A 24063-nucleotide genomic window follows, 5' to 3' on the forward strand; every position below is an offset into this window, starting at 1 on the left:
ATGGCTGTCACCCATGAATCACATAACCTGTGGAGGCATGAGTAAGGGATAGGGCAATAGGCCAAGAGGGACCCTCAAGGGGCCATCACCTCATGGGCACTGGGAGGAGTGGTATGAGCATTCCTTTCTAGTAGATGGATGTGTCCTGGGGGTGGGGGAGGTGGGAGGTGGCAGTGAGGGTCCAGGCTAAAGGAGCAAAAAAAAAGAAAACTAGGCATTAAACTCCCTGTCCTGGGGATCACGAGCTTAATGGAGGGACAAGACCAAGAAAGGGCTGGTGTCAGATGAGTTATTTATGGGTTCAATTAACTAAGTGATGGCCTTTCATGTTATAGCTTTGCTGAGTCTAGGCCTAAATAGATCCTGAGTGGTAAAAAGGAAGCTTAGTGGGAATTGTTTTTAAAACACAGAGCCAGATGAGAAAAAGGAAATCCAGTTTCTTCTTCAGGACCTGGGAGCAATATTGGATAACTGACCCTGTGGTGGCCTTGGCAGTTAAGCTGATACACACAGGAAATGACATGGCTTTGAGCAACCTCTAAAGTTAACTTAAATGTTCATGGTCTCACTCCAACAGAGGGAAAAGGAAGTGAAGTGCTTATGTACTGTAATCATTGTCATTATATCTAGAATTAGATGAGGTCAAATATGTAAATTTCAATGTTTATTGATTATTGTGGTCAGAAAATATCTGGAGTAAGTCCATGCAAGCAGGGGCAGTGTCAACTTTTGCTTACAGTTTTATTCCTGGTACCTAGCAGAGTGCCTGGTACATCATAGGCACTCAGCAAATACTTGTTGAATGAATGAATGAATGTCAAGTTAGTGGGCATTGATAGAATATATATTGTTGGATTGGAAATCAGGAACTGGTTTTATCAAGGGGTTTTCTGCTGTCTAGGAGGACAATGAAGAAGGTAAAGACTTTTGATTATCAGAGGTTAAAGAAAGACATAGACAACAGCCAAACAAGTTAGTCTGGGCTTGGAGAAACAGGTCCATCACTGAGGTTAGATGTAAACCAGAGAACAGGTTTCCAGGCTTGGCGATATCAGGTAATGTGTTCTCTGACCCTGCTCAGCATGCGGCGTTGAGGTTCAGAAGTTTCATCAATTTCTCATCTAAAAAAACAAGCCTTTGGGGCTTCCCTGGTGGCGCAGTGGTTGAGAGTCCACCTGCCGATGCAGGGGACACGGGTTCGTGCCCCGGTCCGGGAAGATCCCACATGCTGCGGAGCGGCTGGGCCCGTGAGCCATGGCCGCTGAGCCTGCGCGTCCGGAGCCTGTGCTCCGCAACGGGAGAGGCCACAACAGTGAGAGGCCCGCGTACCGCAAATAAATAAATAAATAAAATAAAATAAAAAATAAAATAAAAAAACAAGCCTTTGTTGTTGGATGGAAAACATTCAGAAACAAAATGAACTTCTGCTTCTTGTCCAGGTGGAGTAACAAGGACTGGATTTGTCCTCTTACTTGAAACAACTAAAACACAGAAGAAAATATAGGTTTTCAAGACATTGGGCATCAGGCACTGAAGGACCATGATCCCTGAGAGGGAAAAGCAAGCAAAATTTGCCCCAATTTCTGTAGCACAAGGAGGAGAGCCTCAGTAGAACTTCACAATCTCTCTATGTTGACTAGATGGAACAGGTAGTCCAAGGAAGCCAAGGTGACTGAGTTCTCAGGGCAGAGAACTAAAGATCTGGGAGCTGCACACAAAGAGAGCTCTCTAGATCTTCAAGGGGTCCCCTCAAGTTTTCCTTCACACACATGTGAGGAAACTTCCTGAAGTCAGGGAAAGGGTCACCCAAAAGGATTAGAGGGAACAATCCCCTAAGCTCACACAGGGCCAGAAAAGTTCCTATTGCCAACCAACCAAAGTGGAAAACCTCACAATTCATGGAGCATCAGGTAGAGAACTCAGGAGAGTTTTGCCTCAGTAGTGGAACAAAATTATCACTGGACTAAACACTACAAGTCTCACCTAGCAAAGCTTAAAAGTAAGATCTGAAAGTATCAAACTGTTTCCAAGTAACTTAACTGCATCCCAAAATAAAGTTCAAGTATATTTATAGGAATATGAAAATATCCAGCACTCAAAAGATAGAATACACAGTCTGGCATTCAGTTAAAATTCACCAGGTATACAATACAAACAAGATAATATGATCCATAATGAAGGAAGGAAAAAACCATGAATAGAAACCTACCCAGAAATAACACGATGATAGACGCAGTAGTCAAGGACAGGAAAACACTTACTATAGCTATATTACATATGCCTGAGAGCCTAGAGGAAAGATTGAACATGATAAATAGAGACATGGAAGATATAAAAAGACCCAAATCAAACTTCTAGAAGTGAAAACTTCAATGTCTGAGATGAAAAATATACTGGATAGTGTTAACAGATGATTAGAGATTATAGAAGAAAAGATTAGTGAACTTGAATACATAGCCATAGAAATCATCCAAAGTGAAACACAGAAGAAAGACTGGGGAAAAAAAATAAAAAGAGCATCAGTGAACTCTGGGACAACCTGAAGTGACCGAATATACATGTATATGGGGCCCCAAAGGGAGCAGGGGACAGAAAAAATATTTGAAGAAATAACGGCCAAAAAATTTCCAAATTTGGGACTTCCCTGGTGGTCCAGTGGTTAGGACTCTGTGTTTCCCTTGCAGGGGGCCCAGGTTTGATCCCTGGTCAGGGATCTAGGATCCCACAAGCCATGTGGCATGGCCAAAAAGAAATTTCCAAATTTGATAAAAACTATAAACACACAAATCTAAGATGTCCCATGAATCCTGAGCACAAGAAATATGAAGAAAATCACACCAAGGCATATCATGATAAAATAGCTTTAAAACATGAATAAATAAACAATTTTAAAAACCACCAGGGAAGAAAAAGGACATATTATGTACAGAAGAACAAAGATAAGAATAACAGATGTCCTGTTCGAAACAAGGGAAGCTAGGAGATGGTGGAGCAAATTTATGAAGGTAAAATTGTCATCTTAGAATTCCATATCCAAAGAATATATGTACAAAACAAAAGTGAAATAAAAACTTTTCTAGACGACAGAAGGTGAAAAAATTCATCACCAGTAAAGTTGCATTGCAGGAAATGGTAAAGTGCTTCCTTTAGGCAGAAGGAAAGTGATACCAGAGGGAAACCTGGGATCTATGCAAAGGAAAGAGGAGCACTTGAAATGGTAACTATGCAGATAAATGTAACAATTTTTTATTATTTTAATCTCTTTAAAGGATGATTGGCTGATTAAAGCAGTGACAATGATAATACGCTGTGGACTTTTTGACATATGTAGAAAGAAAATGTATGACACCAATAGCACAAAAGCTAGAAGGGAAGAAATAGAAGCACACTGTTGAAAGTTTCTTGTACTAAACATGAAGTAGTATGGTATCACTGGAAGGTAGACCATAATAGGCTAAATGATAAAGCAACCATCATAAAAATGCAATAAAGAGTTATAGTTAATAAACCAACAAAGGAGATAAAATGCAATTATTTTAAAATGTTCAACTAAGCCAAAAGAAGGCAGAAAATGAGAAAAGAACAAAGAACAGATGGAATAAATAGAAAACATATGGCAAGATAGCAGATTTAAACCCAACAATGTTCATAATCACATTATATATACATGGTCTAAATAGTCCAATTAAAAGGTGGAGACTTTGGGGTTAGATAAAAGATTAAAAAAAAACAACAGAAAGACTCAACTGTATTCTGCATCCCAAAAAGACAGATGTTCTGTAACCCATTAACCCACAATGTCCTGATGACATCAGGACAAGTGCCCCCTTCCCTTGCTAGTCTCTCTATCTGTAACTGGTCCTTCTTCATCCAATGAGCCTCCAGTCCTAAAACCTTTTGTGTCACAACATTTGGCTTTAAGTCTCTTCTTCTGCCATGATTCCCATTACTGACCCACTCAACTCAGACTTCATTTTAGGCAACTGTGTTTTGCCCAACCAGCTTCTGTCTGTTGACAATTTGGCCACTATGACCAGCCCACCTTCCTTCTGTGCCAACTCTCGCCACACAAGCCACGACAGTTACGTGAAGATACAGGGGATCAGAGCTTTGCGATGCAGGACCGAGATTTGCTTGGGCTTATCTATCAATCTTCCTCAACTCCAGTTGCCTCTACTCCTCAGGGCGAGGGCTGCCATCAGATGGATGCTGCCTTTAGCAAAAGCTAAGGGAGATGACCACAATGCTCCCTCGTCGCTCACCTGGCTGTGACCATGTGCCCATTTGTCATAACTTCCTGAAACGCACCCTCAACTCATGCCCCAGGTCTAACAGATGCCCCTGAACAACTGCAGACTCTGCCCACTGGCTTTCCTGTTGCTGCCTGGAGGTTTAAGAGTTTCCCAGTCCTGGTTTCTCTCCAACAGCACTCTCCCTGTTTGTCAAAGAATACCCATTAGCTTGTGTTAGACAATCCCTGACATCAACGACGATGCCATCACCCCCGCCTCTGCTGGTGCCACCAGCAGTAGCAGCAGCAAGGAGCAGTGATTCACTTGCCTGGGCCACCCCCCATCTGTCACTGTTGTTCTGCCTTAGAGTGATGGCCTGAACCTCCTCCCAGTACCTATTCCACTTCAACCACATCTAAAGTCTTTCTCACGCTGCAATGAGCCTTCTCAAAAGAGTGGATGCCTAGGCTGAAGATGACCAAAACACCTTGGACTGTTTGATCATGACTTCTGAGAATAATTACCTTGGAGAAAACTGGGAACAGCCCTGGATGGACCAGCTTGTCTTTTATACATTCATGTCGGTGGTTTTTTTTTTCTCCCTAAGAGCATCAGAAGCCATATTACCAATACTTACAGGTGCTCTAGGAGAATGGAAAGGGCTGGGTCACATCTGGCTCCTCCTGATGTCTGCCTATGTGGTTCATTAAAGAATAAACAACAATCTGTCTTAATGTCAAACTAAAGCCGTGACTACTGTATGTAAAGGGCTTAGCCATGTTTATTCTTCCTTCAGCCTCAGTCTAGGCTGTGGTTACTGTTCATCCTTGAGTTGTTCAAGACAGAGAAGAACCCAGGCAGTGGTCTGCCTACTCTAGAAGTCCAATAAGTAGTGCTAAGTTTGAAAAGTAATTCTTAGAAGAAGATGTTGTGTTACCGTATGAGAGAGGGAATGAGGGAGAGCAAAGGCAGAAAGTAGGGAGAAATGGTTTCGTCCATGAACTTTTGATGTCTTCCTAAATGATGCATAATGGGAAAGAGCTCCCCACACTCCACCCATGAGTGCTGTAAGGCATAAAGGTCAACCGAGGAGTATTGCACCAAAGAGAGATGGATCAGAGTTCATTTATAGTCTGTGTGTCAGGGAGTCCATGACAATGCAAAATGTCAGCTGCAAACTATCCTTGCGGCTTGCAAGTGTGGAACCAACCTCACTGTCCCCTTGGTTCCAAAAATGGTACGAGTCGTGAATGAGCCATACATACGCATAGAGTCATCCTTACCACGTCTATGGTATTATATGTAATCACCACAGGACTTTTTCTAGCTGGACAAGGCGGGTAGAGCATAGAAAATGAGGTTCTTTATTTTAAAAAATAAAATTCTCCGCCCCTATTCATCATCACATTAGGTTATGAAATATACAAAGAAAGGAAAAGTAAAGGATGAACTGAAGCAGCACTAGCAACACCAACTCACCACAGACAGCTGGACAACTCAGTCCAAATCCCTGCTCTTGATGGAATTTTACTTAACAGATTCCTGTGGTCTCTAGTTCCCAGGATCCCTGACATTAGGGTAGGGCTTCCCATGATGTATTTATCTGCCCATGCTCAATCTGGAGACACAGTAAGGAGAAGAGGGCTGGGAAGGGAAAAGTTCCATCTGTCCAATGCCATAGGGGGATGAGGCCCCATTTGGGAAAACTTTTATCTTATACCACAGTCCTATTTGTCTCTGTTTTCTAAGAGCTGGAGAAAGAGAGAGGGAAGGAAAGAGAGAGGGAGAAAGAAAGAATTCTCATGACTTGGAAGCAGAAGACAATGTCCAAAGTTAGCAGGCCTCATGTTTGAAATGCTTCCCCAGAAACAGGACAGGCCGCCCTACTGTCTTCAACCCAGTGGGCAGGGGGTAGAACAGTTGTTCTTTGGGCAAAGATAACTGCCCAGTTTGGGCTCCAGCCTGTGCCTTGGCTTTCACTTCCCCATGAGAATCGAACCTCTCAGCCATGGGTGAAGCATACCGACCACACTAAAGGAATTCAGAGACAGGACAGCAGTAAGGACTAGTGTTCCTTACAAGGAAGGTTTCCAGGCAGAGGGTGTGTCTGAACTAGGCCCTCAGGGTCTTTACAGAAGGATCGCTTCTCTAAACCTCAGTTTCCTCATCTTTAAAATGAAGAAACTGGATGGCCCTCAATTTCCTTATTAGCTTGACTCATGGAGAAGAGAAGGGCTTTCCCAGGAAGGGATGCCCGGCCCACCCACAGGTGGAAGATGCTGTTCTTGGAAATGATGCCCTCCCCAGACCCGCCGTCACATTCACATGGACCATTTGAAGACTGGACGTGCTTAACATCTGTCGTGAATGACTCCAGCCGAGCACATCTAGGGAAGAATTAGTTATACCAGGATAGTCATACTTTCCATGTTCGACCTGGGACATGGAAACTGTCTCCTCTTTTCCATCTGTAATGTTGGGGTAGGTTACAACTCACCATTGTTCCCTTGATTTGTCCCTTCCAGGTCTGTAACTTTCAAGAGTTGTCACAAAGCCACAGAGGCCAGTAAATGACTAAGGCTCTGGTGCTCAACCAGCAGCTTTCAGAGCCCAGTGATTAGCTGGGGACTCCTGGCAAGCTACTTTCCCAACTCTAAAATGTGGCTTGTAATAGTTAATGTAGGTGAAACAGTACAAGGCCAGGGACTGAAGCACTGAACAAGTGTTATTGTTAGTCATCTTTTAAAGACACAGCCACGCCAGTAAAGTGGTCATGAAAAATCTTACCTTCTGTCTCCCACTGGGGGCTGCTGTAAAATTTGAAGTCATGAGTATTAAAATACATAAACATCTGTCTACTCATATATTGAGCTCCATCTACAAGTCTCTGCTGAGGATGGCTACATTGGGGAAAACGTCCCCTGGGGAAGGCTTTTTACCATTCCATTAACTAAACTCCCTTAGATTAGGAAGCCAGATAAACCAGTATGGGGCAGTTCTGCTCTGTAATAAGTGAGGCGGGAGCAGGCCTCGGGATCTAAGAGGCAGTGTTCAAACTGAAACTTCCAGTTGCCCTAAAGGAAAAAGGTTTCCGTGCCACTGGCTTTGTTCATGGGATTTCTGGCCATGGCCAAGTAAGAAGATCAACAAGTCTCCTCAAAAAGCAACTATAAAGCTGGGTAAATTTGACAAAAACAACGATTTCAGTGCCCTGGAATTTGACCAAAGGCATACAGAAAAAATCTAAGAAACATTTATGCACGAAAAACTGTGAAGTACAGTGGAAGTCTGGCATCCTTGCCTGGGAATGCTCCAGCCCCCTCCCCAGGTCAGAGGAGGAGAATGTCCCACCAGGGCAGGAAGGACCAGCAGCTTCACAGCTCAATCAAAAGGCCTTGCCTGATCTGGAGCAGTGGGTCACACCCACATCCAACTGCACAGTCTGGAAACGACCATCCTGGCAGCAGACGAGCTGCTTATTCCATCAGACGGGGGTTGCGTTTGTGGTGGGGGCCAGCCTGTTCATGGCTGGGTCTGCATGCACCACAGCTAAGCCACACACTCCCGGCCAATCCTGAGGTTATACACAAGACACAGAAGGAATGCAAAAAGGCCAGGTGGAAAGGAGAAGCTTGGGGAAGACTTGAAAGTGACCCAGACTTCGCATGTGCCCACCCCCACCCCCACCACTCACAGAACCAGCAGTAGAGGACAGAGGCCTAACTGGCTCCAGGTGCCTGGGCAAAACCTCTGTCAGGTCTAAACAATCAAAAGGCAGAGACTGTCATACTGTATCCGTAAGAGAGTTCAAGTAGGTATATTCATATCAGACATGAGAGACTAGAATATAAGACGTATTACTAGGGCTATAAAGAAATATTTTATAACAATAAAAAGGTCAATGCGTCGGGAAATAGAATAATTACAAATGTAATATATGAGGCCAAAATGGACAGAATTGAAGTTGGAGTAAACAATTTCACAATAATAGCTGTATATTTTCAATACCCCCTCAATAATCAATAACAAAACTAGATATAAAATCAACAAGGATATAGAAGAGTTGAACAACACTATCAACCAATTTGCTCTGACTTATACAGGACACGCCAACTACAGAATACACATTCTTTTCAAGTGCCCATGGAACAGTCCCTAGGAAAGAACATATGTTAGGCCATAAACCAAGTCCCAATGTATTTAAGCAGATTAATTATATAAAGTCTGTTCTCTGACTACAGTGAAATTAAATTAGAAATCAAGAAAAGAACGAACCAGTTCATCTGTATCAACTGGTTTGCAGGGCAGAAATAGAGACACAGATGTAGAGAACAAACGTATGGATACCAAGGGGGGAACGTGGGAGGAGGAGGTTGTGTAATGAATTGGGAGATTGGGATTGACATATATACACCAATATGTATAAAATGGATAACTAATAAGAAGCTGCTGTATAAAAAAATTAATAAAATTCAAAAAAAAGGAAAGAAATATGGAAATCCCATAATATTTGGAAATTAAACAACATACTTCTAAATAATCCATGGGTCAAAGAAGTAATCACAAGAGAAATTACAAAATACGGTGAGCTGAATGTAAATGAAAACACAACATATAAAAATATGTGGATGCAAATTAAGCAGCGCTTAAATGGATATTTATAGCACTAGATGCTTATAGCAGAAAAAGCTCAAAAATCAATAACCTGAAGTTCCACGTTAAGAAAGTAGAGGGCTGCCCTGGTGGCGCAGTGGTTGAGAGTCCGCCTGCCGATGCAGGGGATGCGGGTTTGTGCCCTGGTCCAGGAAGATCCCACATGCCGCAGAGCAGCTGGGCCTGTGAGCCATGGCCGCCGAGCCTGCGCGTCCGGACCCTGTGCTCCACAACGGGAGAGGCCACAAGAGTGAGAGGCCCACATACCGCAAAAAAAAAAAAAAAATTACAATTACTTACTCATGAAGAAAGAAACAATCTGAATAGGACTCTAAGAAGTAGAGAAATTGAATTAGCGTACAACATCCCACAAAGAAAGCTCAGAACTTGATGGCTTCAAATAATTAAAGAAGATATAATATCAAATAATTAAAGAAGATATAACACCAATCTTTCATAAGCTCTTTCAGAAAATCAAGGGGGTACACTTAACCACTCATTCTGGGAGCCCAGTATTACCCTGATATTAAATCCAGACAAAGACAGTCCAAGAAAAGAAAACTATAGACCAACATTCCCTAATACGCACAGATGCAGCTATCTTTAACAAGATATTAGCAAACTGAATCTAGTAACATATAAAAAGGATGATACACCATGACCAAGTGGGATTTACCCCAGGAATACAAGGTTGGTTTAACATCTGAAAAACAATGACTACAATACAGTATATTAATAGAATAAAGGACAAAATCCACATGATCATCTCAACAGATGCAGAAAAGCATTTGACAAAATCCAACACCCCTTTATGATAAAAACTTTCAAAGTATTAGGAACAGGAGGGATCTTCCACAACCTGATAAAGGGCTTCTGGGAAAAAACCATAGCTAACATCATACTTACCAGTGAAAAAGTGAATACTTTTACCCTAAAATCAAAAACAAGGCAGCAATGTCCACTCTCATCTGTTCTTTTCAACATTGTACTGAAAGCTTTAGCCAGTAAAATAGAAAACAAAAGAACAACAACAAAAATTAAACTCATCCAGTTTGGAAAGGGATAAATAAAATCATATTCTCAGAACACAAGACTCTGTATGTAGAAAATGCCAGAGAAGTCACATAAAATTAATAAGAACAAAAATAAAACAAGTTTAGCAAGATTGCCTGGCACAAGAACCACATTAAATTATCAATTGTATTTTCATATGCTAACAATGAAAAATCCAAAAAGGAAATTAAGAAAACAATTCCATTTACAATAGCATCACAGAGAGTCAAATACTTGGGAACAAATTAACAGAAGAAGTACAAGACTTGTACACTGCAAAACTACAAAACACTGTGGAGAAAAATTAAAGATCTAAATAAATGGAGAGATATTCCAGGCTCACAGATTTGAAGTCCTAATATTTTTAAGATGGAAACTCTCCCCAAATCGATGTATAAATCTAACACAATCCCTATCAAACTCCCAGTAAGCTTTTTTGTAAAAATTAACAACCTGATTCAATAAGAAAACTATGTGAAAATGCAAAAGACTCGGAGTAGCCGAAACAGTATTTTAAAAGAAGAAGAAATTAAGGACTTATATTACTTAATTTAAAACTTACTGTAAGACCACAAATCAAAACAGTGTGGTGTTAACACAAGGATAGGCATATAGATCAGTGGCACAGAATTAAGTGTCCAGAAATAGACTGTCACTTTTACGGCCAGTTGATTTCTATGAAGGTTCCAGACAATTAAATTCAATGATGAGGGGCTTCCCTGGTGGCGCAGTGCGTGGCGCAGTGGTTGAGAGTCCGCCTGCCGATGCAGGGGACACGGGCTCGTGCCCCGGTCCGGGAAAATCCCACATCCGCGGCTAGGCCCGTGAGTCATGGCCGCTGAGCCTGCGCGTCCGGAGCCTGTGCGCCGCAACGGGAGAGGCCACAACAGAGAGAGGCCCGTGTACCGCAAAAAAAAAATTCAATGATGAAACGGTATTTTTTTTAATTGAAATGTAGTTGAAGTATATTAAGTATATTATGTTAGTTTCAGGTGTACTATATAGTCACTTGACATTTGCATACATTACGAAATGATCACCGTGATATGCCTAGTAACCATCTGTTCCCACACAAAGTTATTATAATGTTATTGACCATATTCAAAAGGGTAATACTTTCAACAATGTTTCTGCAACAACTGGATGTCCACATGCCAGAAAAAAAAGAACTTAGACCTTCATCTTGTAGCATAAACAAAAAAATTAAGCCCACGATGGATCATAGACATAAATGCAAAAGCTAAAACTATTGAACTCATAGAAGAAAACATAGGAAAAAAATCTTTGTGACCTTAGATTGGGCTACACATGTTTACAAATGACACCAAGAGCAAGGTCTATAAAAATACTGATAAATTGAACTTCAAAATTTAAAACATTTGTGCTTTAAAAGATACCATTAAGAAAATGAAAAGACAAGACACAGACTGGAAGAAAATATTTGCAAATCATATATTTCATAAAGGACTTATATCCAAATTATATAAAGAACTTTCTGAACATGTTGATTTAGAAAAAACAAGTAATGCAATATAAAAATGGTCAAAAATGTGAACCAAAATTTTACCAGTGAAAATTAAAACCACAGTGAGACGGTACTACATACTCACTAGGATGTTTTTAATAAAAAAGACAAAATCAACTATGACAAGGATGTCGCAAAACTGTAGCCCTCATATGTTGCCAGTGGGAATTTAAAATGGTGCAGACACTTTGGAAAACAGTCCAGCATTTTCTTAGAAATTTAAACTTACCACTTGATCCAGCAATTCCACCCCTAGGAATCTGCCCAAGAGAAATGAAAACACATACTCACACACAGATGCATATGTAGATGTTCAGAGCAGTATTATTCATAACAACCCAAAACTAGGAACAATCCAAATGTCCATTAATTGATGAACGGATAAGCAAAACGTGTCATTTGCATGCAATGGAATATTCAGCAATGAAAAGGAAAAAACTACTGATACATCCTGTGACATAGATGAACCTCAAAACACTGCTAAAACAGAGAGAAAGAAGCCAGACACAAAAGGCTAATTATTATATGATTCCGTTTGTATTAAATGTCCAGGAAAAGCAAATTTATAGAGACAGAACGCAGATTAGTGGTTGCCTAATTAACCTAATTATCTGCAAACAGGTTTGAGGGAACTTTGTGGGCTGATGGAAATGTTCTAATACTGGACTGTGGTGATCATCAGACAACTCCGTAAATTTGTTAAAGATCATTAAATTGTATACTTATGATTAGTGAATTTAAAGGTATGTAGAGTATGCCTCGACAAAACTGTTTAAACACTTGAAAACGTGAAATATAGAGATCTAAAAATCCAACTGATAGATCTCCAAGAAGATTGGTTTTAGGTACACAATGATAGTTAAAGAAATAAACATTCAGTTAATTTCACCGTCTCTACAGCAATTTACTATTTGCTATGCTTTCTTCAGTGCAAGCTACTGCCCTACTCAGGGGGTATTACAGCTCAATGTAAGTAGTAATTAATTAAGGGCTCATCTCCCGTGCTAGAAGAAAGCAGAAGGACAAAGAAAGCCAAACAGATGTGCCCAAAATGAGTCTGATTCTTCTAGCAAGTTTCCTAATTACAAATAATACAAACATGTGTCATGGGTTGGAAAATACTCATTTCCTCTCAAGAATAGCAATAAAATAATTGGCCAGAAAAAAGGAGAAACCCTTTAATTCTTACGTACTGGCAGTTGAAATGTGTAAGTATAAAATCAGCTCATGCAATGAATCAACTTTGATCATCATGGCCAAGTGGGGAGGATGTTCGGGTGATAGAGATGATTTAAAGAAGAAAATGGGTTGTGTTGGGGCGTCAGTGCGTGGATTTGCCTTATCAGATATCAAGATATTTTGAAACACTAGTAAATTGGCATTGTGATAGATGAACAGACCAAAGAAACCAGAGAACCCGAAACAGAGCCACATAATATTCTATCATATTATAATGAAAAAACAATACCTTAGAGTACATTGAAATTAAACATACTGAAATTGTTGGAAAACAGTTGAAACCAGATTCAGCAAACTTTTTTCTGTAAATGTCTAGATAGTAAATATTTTATGCTTTGTAGACCACATTCATCTCTGTCCCTTCTCCTCCTCCCCCTTCTCTTCCTCCTTCATCTTCTTCTACAAACCTTTAAAAATGTAAAAACCATTCTTAGTTCAGAGTCCTGTAGAAACAGACCATGGGCAAGGGCCGTAGTTTGCCAACCACTGATCTACAGTATTTATAGATGGAATACATAAATATAAAAATATATAAATAGAAATAAAGGGCAGTTAAAACGAATATATAGATATACTTTCTAGACAAATCCTATAAAAATTTGTTGTATCAAAAATTATATTTCAAGTTAAGAACTGAGAATAGTTAAAACACTATGAAGAGGTTAGGATGCTTCTTTCCCCAAACCTCAAAATTTATTATAAAGCTATGATGGGGCTTCCCTGGTGGTGCAGTGGTTAAGAATCCACCTGCCAATGCAGGGGACATGAGTTTGAGCCTGGTCCGGGAAGATCCCACGTGCCGCAGAGCAACTAAGCCCGTGCACCACAACTACTGAGCCTGTGCTCCAGAGCCCGCAAGCCACAACTACTGAATCCCGCGCGCCTAGAGCCTGTGCTCCACAACAAGAGAAGCCACTGCAATGAGAAGCCCACACACTGCAACGAAGAGTGGCCCCCACTTGCCACAACTAGAGAAAGCCCATGCACAGCAACGAAGACCCAACACAGCCAAAAAATAAATTAATTAAATTTATTATTTAAAAAAATAAATAAAGCTATGATGGTTAAAATAGTATGGAATTAGTGCAAGGATAGACAGACAAACTGACGGGACAGGAGAAACCGAGAAACAAACCCATACATATGTGGAAAAAACAGCATTGCAGATCAGTGGGGAAAAGTTAGCTTCCCCATAAATGACACTGGAAACAATGTTTCCCCATAAGGAAGGAATATGGAATTGGATCCTTGCCTTATACCATCTTACAAACAGGTAAATCAATTTTAGGTACATTAAACACTTAAATATGAAAGGTTAAACTTCGGAACTCTAAGAGGAAAATATAAGAGAATATCTTTGTGATGTCAGAATAGAGAAGGGTATCTTAAATAAAACCCCAAAGTGCTAACCAGAAAAGGAAAAGACTGACAAATTTGAATAGTTTAAAATTGAGAATGTTTCTTCATCAAAACACCATAAAAATGAAATGACAAGCCATAAAACAGAAGTAAATATTTGCAACATATATAACCAATAAAGGATTAATATCCAGAATATGTTAAAAGTTCTGACAAATCAATAAGAAAAAGACAAACCCAACAGAAAAATGGACAAAGAATGCAAAAGTCTCTTCCCAGAAAAAGGAACTGCAAATGACCAGTAATCATATGAAAAGATCAACATTGTTAATAATCAGGCAAATGGAAAATTAAGCTGTAACAAGACATTGTTTTGTCCCGAGTAGATTGGCAGATGTTGAAAAGACTGTGAAATACACTTAATACACTCTGGTAGAGGTATACACTGGTCAAAATCCTGGTGGGGTATAAACCAGTAGAACCACTTTGAAAAATTACATTAATAAATGTAATAATATAAGGACCCAGAAATCCTACTCTTTGGAATTTACCACAGAGAAATTCCTACATTTATATACATGTAAAATGCTAGGGAGGGCTTCCCTGGTGGTGCAGTGGTTGAGAGTCCGCCTGCCGATGCAGGGGACACGGGTTTGCGCCCCAGTCCAGGAAGATCCCACATGCCACGGAGCGGCTGGGTCCGTGAGCCATGGCCGCTGAGCCTGCACGTCCGGAGCCTGTGCTCCGCAGCGGGAGAGGCCACAACTGTGAGAGGCCCGCGTACCGCAAAAAAAAAAAAAAAAAAAAAAAAAAAAAAGCTAGGGAAAAATACAGTAATTTCATAACAGCAATGTTTGCAGTAGCAAAAACTTGAAACCACTGAAATACCCAATGGCAATACAAGATATGGTGTGTTTTTTCTGATGGAATACTATACAGCCCTGGGAAAAAAATCAGTGAAGCATAATTACACTCATCAACAGGAATGAACCTCACAGATATCAACAGAAAACAGTCTCGGAAGAATCCGTACAACATGACACCTCATTCTGTATATGGTTTAAACACATTCAAAATGAAAACATACATTGTTCAGGGTTACATATATTATGGAAAACCATAAAGAAATGTAAAGAAACGATAAGCCATCAATTTAAGGAAGTGGTTGCCTCTCACAGGGGTCAGGGGGGTGAGATTGGGGAGGGGCACACGGGCACTTCCGAAGTATCAGCCGTGATCTACTTCTGGGCGGTAGGCACACAGGCATTGGTTTTGATGATGATGATGTTGTATATCTTGCATATAACACATATAATGTCTTCATAACATATTTTATAAGTTTAAATGAAAGCCAATACTTGGCAGAAAGTAAAGTACAGTAAGAGTAAAGCACAGAAAACAAGAGTGTATTTCGTTTCTGGACGCACACAAATAGGAAAAGCAAAAAAAAAAACCACCCCATCAGGACACTCACTAATACAATAAACAGTGAGTTCCTTTGGAGGAGAAGGGTGGGCGGTGGGAGGGATTGCTTGGGAAAGATTACAAAGAGATTGCAACTGTGACCTGTAACTTTCTATTTAAAACATAAAAATAGCTCAAGCTAAGATAGCCAAATATTACTATTCGTGAACTCTGAGTGTTGGGTACGTAGGTGTCAGCTATCAGGTTGCCAGACCTCGCACAATGAAAAACAAAAAAAAAAACCAGGACACTCAAAGTGAATTTCAGATAAACAACAAATAATTTTTAGTATAAATAATTTTCAATACGGTATATGTCCTATTGGGACAGCCTGTGTTTTATCTGGCAAACCTAGTTATATTAATCTCTGTATCTGAAATATAAGAAAATATGCTTGTCCTGCCCATGTACATCGTGAAAAAGTTGCCAACAGTTACGTATTTAGAATGTACAGAATGAGCAGAGGGGATCACAGAATACCTACTGCCTGTATCTTCAAGCCTTCTGAAAAGGTCCATTTTCTCTGATTACTTAGCTCTGAAACCAGTGTACCTACCATTTATAAATGATAATCATCATTTATCACATAAGCTCTTGACATGCATTATCTCATTGGATCTCCTTAACCAGCCAGTCCTGGTATTACTGTTCTTAGGTTTCTTATAGTTTCTGGTACTTGCCCAGGGCTCAGAAATTTGCCAGGGTTGCACAGCTGGTGAGTGCTTCCAAATCCATTGTTCCTTCCACCTGACCCTCATCACACACACACACACACACACACACGCGCGCGCACGCACCATCTTTCTCCAGGTCTCCCGGTCTCTCTCCTCCCGAACTTCCCCATCACACTGTGTCTGGGTCCTCCTTTGGCCGGGAACATTGGTCACCTGTCTTGTTACCTCTCTAGATACAGAACACCCTCCTTCTTAGATCACGTATCACTACTCAGTCCGAGCTCCAAACCTCTGGCTTCTAGTTTCAGCAAAGAGAAGGCACTCAGTACGTATTTAGCAGGAGACCGGTCAGCTTTTTTCCCAAGGGCATCCTGGAAAGCAGCCGTGGACCTAGCCACTTCCAAAAGTTCTACTTTAAACACAAAGTTCCTTGCCTTTCAATGGTCGCATTCAAGTGCTCTGATCTCTTCTGGTCAGCAGAGAGCACGCCTGGGTCTTGAAGCCTCTAAGTGGACACCATGCCGGGGAGTCCAGAGATAATTTTCTTGTGAACTTCAGTATAAACAGTCCAAGTCCATGGCCACTGCTAGTTTTTAAAATGCCCAACACAAACCCTTTTTGTCACTCAGAAGGAAGAGTCCCTCCTGCCCCACAGAAGACCAGTTGGCTTCCTTTCAAATATGCTAATTGCCCTGCTTCCAAGTTTCAGGCCCCTTTTTTATGCCTGACTTAAAAATAAAGCCCTGACACTACAGGCTTGAATGGAAATGCTGACGACACTGAGCGGTGAGAACCAACTGCTATTCCAGAAAAGGAAACACACGCAGAGGCAGCGGGCACGGGTCCAACCTGCGCACAGTAGGGCCGCCTCTTTCCAGCCTGGCCGACAAGCGGCTGCACAGGCCCAGGGCCCAGCCTGATGTCTGCACTGGGGACTCAAGGAAATGTGATCCCATCTTCCTGTTTTCTCCGGATAAAACTGGAGCTAGCTTGGGAATTCCCTGGCGGTCCAGTGGTTAGGACTCAGAGCTTTCACTGCCGAGGGCGTGGGTTCAATCCCTGGTCGGGAAACGAAGGTAGAGTAAGCAGCATGGTGTGGTCAAAAAAAAAAAAAAAAAAGTGGAGCTAACTTTGTCTCTTTCAGTTCTGTCTGAGGGAGAGTTTGGACCCCTGTGCTTGGGAGGAGCTGTTGCAGAAACTCCAGAGAATCCACGTGCACACGTGGACCCAGGTCAGGGTCCTGCCCACTTGTGTGCAGTTTCCCTCTTCCCACTGCCCACTTTGTTTGAAAGAAGTCCAGGCTGCGTGTAAAGCCGCTTTTCCTGGGTGACGCTGAGAGCTGTCGTCATAATCCAAGATCTGGGCCCCGATCCAAATGTTAGCAGCTCCGTGCGGGTAGCAGCCTTAACGCACTGTGTCAGTGGAGGTTGCCCCCCGATTCTAACCAGAATGAGTGAGAAGCTCGCCCGTGTTTTCATCTCCTTTCATGTAAATTCACCTGTGCGGTTGGCACGCTTGTCCTCATTTTACAGGTGAGGATCCTGAGCCTCAGAGGTTAAATCAGTTCAACAAATTGCCCTTGACCGCAGTGTGAAGAAGTGAGAGAGATGAAATTCAAAACCAACAGTGAGGGGCTTCCCTGGTGGCGCAGTGGTTGAGAATCTGCCTGCTCATGCAGGGGACATGGTCCGGGAAGATCCCACATGCCGGGGAGCAATTAAGCCCGTGCGCCACAACTACTGAGCCTGAGCTCTAGAGCCTGCGAGCCGCAACTACTGAAACCCACACGCCTAGAGCCCATGCACCGCAGCAAGAGAAGCCCCCACTCGCCACAACTAGAGAGAGCCTGCACGCAGCAACAAAGACCCAACACAGCCAAAATAAATAAATAAACAAATAAATAAATAAATTTATGTTTTAATAAAACCCAACAGGGCTTCCCTGGTGGCGCAGTGGTTGAGAGTCCGCCTGCCGATGCAGGGGAAGCGGGTTCGTGCTCCGGTCCGGGAAGATCCCACATGCCGCGGAGGGGCTGGACCCGTGAGCCATGGCCGCTGAGCCTGAGCGTCCGGAGCCTGTGCTCCGCAACGGGAGAGGCCGCGGCGGTGAGAGGCCCGCGTACCGCAAAAAAAAAAAAAAAAAAAAAAAAAAAAACAACCCAACAGTGAGATGGGATGGGGTTCAGGACACGCTTCCCCGGGTGATGGTACCTGGCGTTGTGAATGCTTCCAGCTGAAGGCGGTTGCGCAAATGGCAGGTGCAAAAGGTCACTGACACTCCCCCCAGCCCTTCTCCCCTGAGGCCATAAATCCCTGATGCGAGAGGTGCCCTCCCCAGAGACAAAGGGACACCGAAAAGAATCCAAGCAAACAGGCCTGGCTAAGTTTCTCCCAGTTTACAACACTCACCTCGCCCTCTTTGACCTTCTGTATTTCTGCACGTCGGCCCGCGTTTCAGCAAACCCAGCAGAAGAGCACCCAGGGCTGACGGTTTCTACGAGTCTTCTTACGTGAAGGCTCCCACGTCACGTACAGTTTATATCCAGTAAAGGTGTACGCTTTTCTGCCGTTAATTTGTCGTTGTCAGTTTGATTTTCAGCCCCCGCCAGGGACCCTGAGAGGGTCCAGGAACACTTTTTCCTCCCGTATCGGTAACACACTGCACCCACCCTCGCTACTCAGAGACGGGTCTGCGGACCAGCAACCTCCGTATCACCTGGGAACTCCCTAGAAATGCAATCTCAGCCCCAGCTGGGACTCCTGGATCGGGGTTTGCATTTTAACGAGATCTCCAGGGCTTCCCGTGCGTAAGGAGGTTTGAGAAGCGCTGATTGACACCCAGCCCTTCTCCAGTGACCCCTGCAGAACAGAGAGAGGTGATTGTGGCCCTGTGGGGCTCTTGGGAGGTAAAGCTGGGCATGACATGAAGTGCTGAGCAGAGGGGCTTCCACGGAGGGGCCGCACACTGTCACGCTGTGTCCCAGGGGTCTGCCTTGGGTCCAATATGGGACAGAAGAAAGCCATAGTCTCTGGACATGGGTACATTCCAATCCTGGTTCTGCTGTTCACTAGCTACAAAAGCACGTGAAAGTTGTTAAACCCTCTGGGTCTCAGTTTCTTTCTCTCCAAAATGAGAATAGAGCTACATCCTATGTTGTTCTGATGTTCAATGAGACGTGTGTGTGTGTGTGTGTGTGTGTGTGTGTGTGTGTGAACATACACAATGTGACTGGAATGTCATAGGTCATCAATAAGTGGGTACGTATTAAATATTAATACCCACGTTAGATATTATGTCATCCAGAGTCTGAGGGTACATTAAACAGAGTTTTGCAAACACCAGAAACCACTCTGTCTAGTTCAAGGGATTCATGAACATCATTAATGGTGTTCACCCTTCATTAGGTGGTCTACAAAACTCACTGTCAGAGGCTGATTCAAGCGGGAGCATCCTCCCGCCGCCCTGCAGGAGCCTGCCCCCACCCCCCAGCTCACCACTCGCCCTCTGCCCTCTCCCTCCTGGCTCTGGTCCAAGCCGAGTCTCCGCTGAGGCGCATCTCACTGGCGGAGCCTGGATCCCAGTGGGAACGGGTTGCAAGGAGATCTGGGAAATGCGGTTGTCAGCTTCCGGTGGCTGCAGAACCAGGAGGCACTCTGGGAGGGGTGGGACTGGATGGCCGGGGACAGTCACAGTAGCCACCACAAGTCTGATGGCAAGTCTTCACGATGCCCTGAATAGGACAAGCTGATCTAGGGGTCGGGGCCTCCTCTGGGGGCCGGGTGGAGGGGGGTAGGGATAGGTCAGCAGACGTGAGTAACTGGAGAGCAGAATGTCTCTCCGAGCTGCAGAACAGCCGGTAGAGAAGCTCCTTCCAGGGACTGTGTGGGATTTGCTCTGGGGGAGGGAATTCAGAGCTGGTAGTTGGCAGGACTTTGTGCGGTGACATTAACAGGCAAGCTTTCTCTTTGTGCCCAGGCCTGGCACCCAGCCTGGAACCCACATTGCATCTGGGCACCCCGATGCCCCCTGCAGCCCTCAACCCCGGCAGCCATACTCCCTGGTAAGACTTGATCCAGAAGAACATGGAAATTAGGGGCTTAGGGCTTGATGAATGACATAGTCCCAGGGATGTGTCTGAACTTCGCTGGCGCTTCCCGGTAGTGAGTTCCTGGCCATGGGAGCATGCAAGCAGAAGGTGGACACTCGTGAAGCAAGGGTGATTCAGGCACCATAGGGAGCATTGGGCCAAATGGCCTCCAGGCCATTTCTAACCCTGACAGGCAGTGTCAGGGTTAACCTCCCAGAAAGAGGCTGTGGTAGGTAGGAAGGTAGGCACTGGGCAGACTGACAGGGGAGATTTGGGGCCAGGGTTCCCTACAACCTGCGAATCGTCGTCAGAGCGGTGTCTACTTCCCTAGTTTACTTACGCACCTGACCAAGGGGCTTCTTAGAGGCAATAGTACCCCATCCCTCTATTAGACAATCAAAGCATTGTTCTGTGTGTGATTGACCTGAAACAGTTAATGCTCTTCCCAAAGAGGCCTGGCTTAGGCATTGAAAGGATGAGAGGAATGCCCGCTTTTACAAACCAACAAGAGTTGACACATAAATAGATTCTTTTTGTAATATTATGAATGTCTGTGGACCAGAACTGTTCGAAAATCTGAAACAAAACAGAACAAAACCGTGTGTTGTGGGTAGCAGATAGGATTACGGTTAAGTTTCTTTTACTCTTTTATTTTAATTTATGTGACTATTTTTATAAAGTTTCTTTATAAAGACTTCAGGAAAAGAAATCATTTCTCTGGACTCAGAGGTCATTTCATTAATCACTATATTTGGAAGATTCAGGACATGTTTCTATATTTGTCTCATTTCATCTTTGGTGGCTATAGGCTATCAGTGGGTCCAAAGGCCTTGGGTCCATCTAATTCCAAATCTGAGTGGACGGCATTTCCCGTCTGTGTGTGTCTTTGTTTTGCTTGGTTTGGTTTGATGCGGCCAGGTGGGCAGATTTGAGGTGTTGGTATCCAAACAGCAGCAGAGAAACAAGAAGCTCTGGAGTCTTTTCCTTTCTTACAAAAGCAAACGTATTCCTTGCTGGTCCTGCTATGGTGCTGACTTCTGGGGAAAGATGGCGGCCTGAACCCCTGCCTCTGATTCTGGTCTTTCCTGAAACCTCACTGAACTGTAACAGAGAGAACAGGGGAAGAGATACCAAGGTTTTGGAAGCTGGAAAGCAGATCAAAGCCAAATCCCGCAGTGCAGAAAGACGAGGTTCTCCACCACTGACATGGCAACATCCTCAAAAGACCCAGGAAAAGGCTGACCAGGCACTTCTGGGAGTGGGGGTGAAGGAGGAGGGCTGCAGGGTGTTGGAGGAGCGGTTAGGTCTGCAGGTGCCCCCTACCCCAACTGCCTCTCCCCATTCCTGTAAGGAGACTGGAGATCTAGTCTATGGAGAAAGCAGACGGGACCATCATGCTTACGAGGACGGGGCCCTGCACTGAAAGGTGGGGAAAACCACACGCGTTGTGCCCAGTGGGGGCTGCGGTGGGCAGCCCTCTCCTCTCCCTCATCTCCTAGAATGCCAACAGGCAGGTCCTCAGCCTCCATGGAGGATACTGGGGGCTCAGATGCTGGAGATAGTAACATCACACGGCCCGGAGAAGATCACCCCACCAAGAAGCTGATAGTCAACAGCACCTCCCAGCCCCAGTACAGCGTCCAGCCAGCCTTCTACTCCCTGCTCAGCCATCTTCCCCTCCTCTGACAGGCAGGGAGCTGAGTGTCTTTCCGCCTCAGGCCCCACTCCTCTTGGGCTCTCCGCCCTTCCCTTTTGATCTTCCCAGTAAAGACACTTTGAACCTCTTCCTGTCAGAGAATAGAGCCTTCCAACTAGCAATGGAGCCACCAAGTCCCTTCCACCTTGTGGAGCCTCCTTCAGTCCCTTCCCACCCCGTCTCCCGTCAGAGCTGATTTCCTCACCTTCTCCTTCTCCATCCGTTCCAGACAGTCTTATGCCTCACAAACCCCCAAAGTCCACCTGCCCAAGGACGGGCATAGAAATTACTGTAAACAAGAGACATCTCAATGCTCTTCTTGACTCAGCAAAACCACTCAACGGTGTTGGCCACCACCTTCTTGAAATACTCTCTTGCACTGGCTTCCAAGGCACCCTGTTCTCCTAATTTCTCCCCTACATCACTGGCCACTTCTCAGCATCCCTGGCCACCACCTCCTCCCCTTCTCAATCTACCAGTCCTGGCGCTCCTCAGGGTTCAGTCCTAGGCTTCCTACTTTTCTCACTCTACACTCTGTCCTCAGCTGACCCTATTCACCTGTTCCCAAACCTGTGTCTCCAGCTCAGGCCCCACCTCCATGTCCAACTTCAGATTTGGAGGTCTTGCAGCATCTCCAACTCAGCGTGTCCAGACTGAACTCGCCATTTCCTTGCCAACGTGCTCCTCTTCCAAAACCATCCTGGTAAAGGGCCAACATCTGCAGAGAGAGTTGTGTCTGACACCCTCTCTTCACCTCCCATGCTCAAGCCTATACAAGCTAAGTCCTGTTGATTCTATCTCCAAACCATATGGCAAATCCATCTTTCTCCATCTCCACAACCACCACCCTAGTTCCAGCCCCCTGCCTCCTGACGGCCTGCCCCATGTTCATTCCTGCTTTCCAGTGTCACGCCCCTGCTGCACACTCTCCAGTGGTTTTCCACTGCTTCTATTTTAGAACAAAATCTTTCACTTGGCTTCGCATGCCCAGGCTAACCCAGTCCCTCCTCCAGCTTCCCCTTTTGCCTTTCCAGCCACCCGGTCACTCCTTCCCCTCATGACCCTGGGCCTCTGCACTTATTGTTCCCTCTGCTCGCAGCATCCTTCCTTCCTTCCTTCCATCCTTGGTGTTACAAACTGAATGCTTGCATTCTCCCCAAAATTCATGTGTTGAAGCCCCAATCCCCAGTGGGACTATATTTGGAGACAGGGCCATTATGGAGGCGATTAAGGTTACATGAGGTCATAAGGGTGGGGCCCTAATACAATAGGATTTGTGTCCATATTAAAAGAAGCACCACAGGCCAATGGAGTTTCCCCCACCCCACCCAGGTGAGGACACAGCAAGAAGACAACCAGCCATCTACACCATCTACAAGCTAGGAAGTTTCCTTATCAAAAACTAAATTGGCTGGCACCCTCATCTCCAGAACTGTGAGAAATAAAATTCTGTTTTTTATTTTGTTACGGTAGATCTAGCTGATGAATACACTCAACTAACCTCTATCCTTCAGGTCTCTGTTTAAACCACTTAAAAAAAATTGCTGATTCCCCACTCCCATGCCACACTCTCATCTGGACAGGACCCCTGACACTCAGTGTCATAGCAGTTGTATTCTCCTTTTCAGTGTTACTTTTCACAATAGCATTAATTAATTGTGTGACTATCAGCGCTTCTCCGTGAGTCTATGCTTGATCAAGGTAGAGATAGCATCTGGGTTGTTCAGTGATGTAACCCCAGTGTCTAGCATAGGGTCCAGACACAGTAGATGCTCTATAAATATTTTTAAGATGTGATCATCTTAAAAACTGTCTCTGAATTTGAGGATATCTTTTGGAGCAGTTTTAAAAATTGAGTTTCTAACTCTACAACCTTATAGGAGAAAGGAAACCAACCTTGCAGTTTGTATCACCCTTCTTCATTTGCAATGTTGAACATTATCAGCACTCAAATATACATTTTTATGTGTATTCACTAGTGTTGCCTTATATTCTGCCATTTTTACTGCAGAAAGGATGCAGTAAAAGGATGCAGATGGAAAGGATGCCAGAAAAATCTCCCAGTGGGACCTGGGCCTCCA

Source organism: Delphinus delphis, chromosome 12 (assembly GCF_949987515.2).
Source record: "Delphinus delphis chromosome 12, mDelDel1.2, whole genome shotgun sequence".
Lineage (NCBI taxonomy): Eukaryota > Metazoa > Chordata > Mammalia > Artiodactyla > Delphinidae > Delphinus > Delphinus delphis.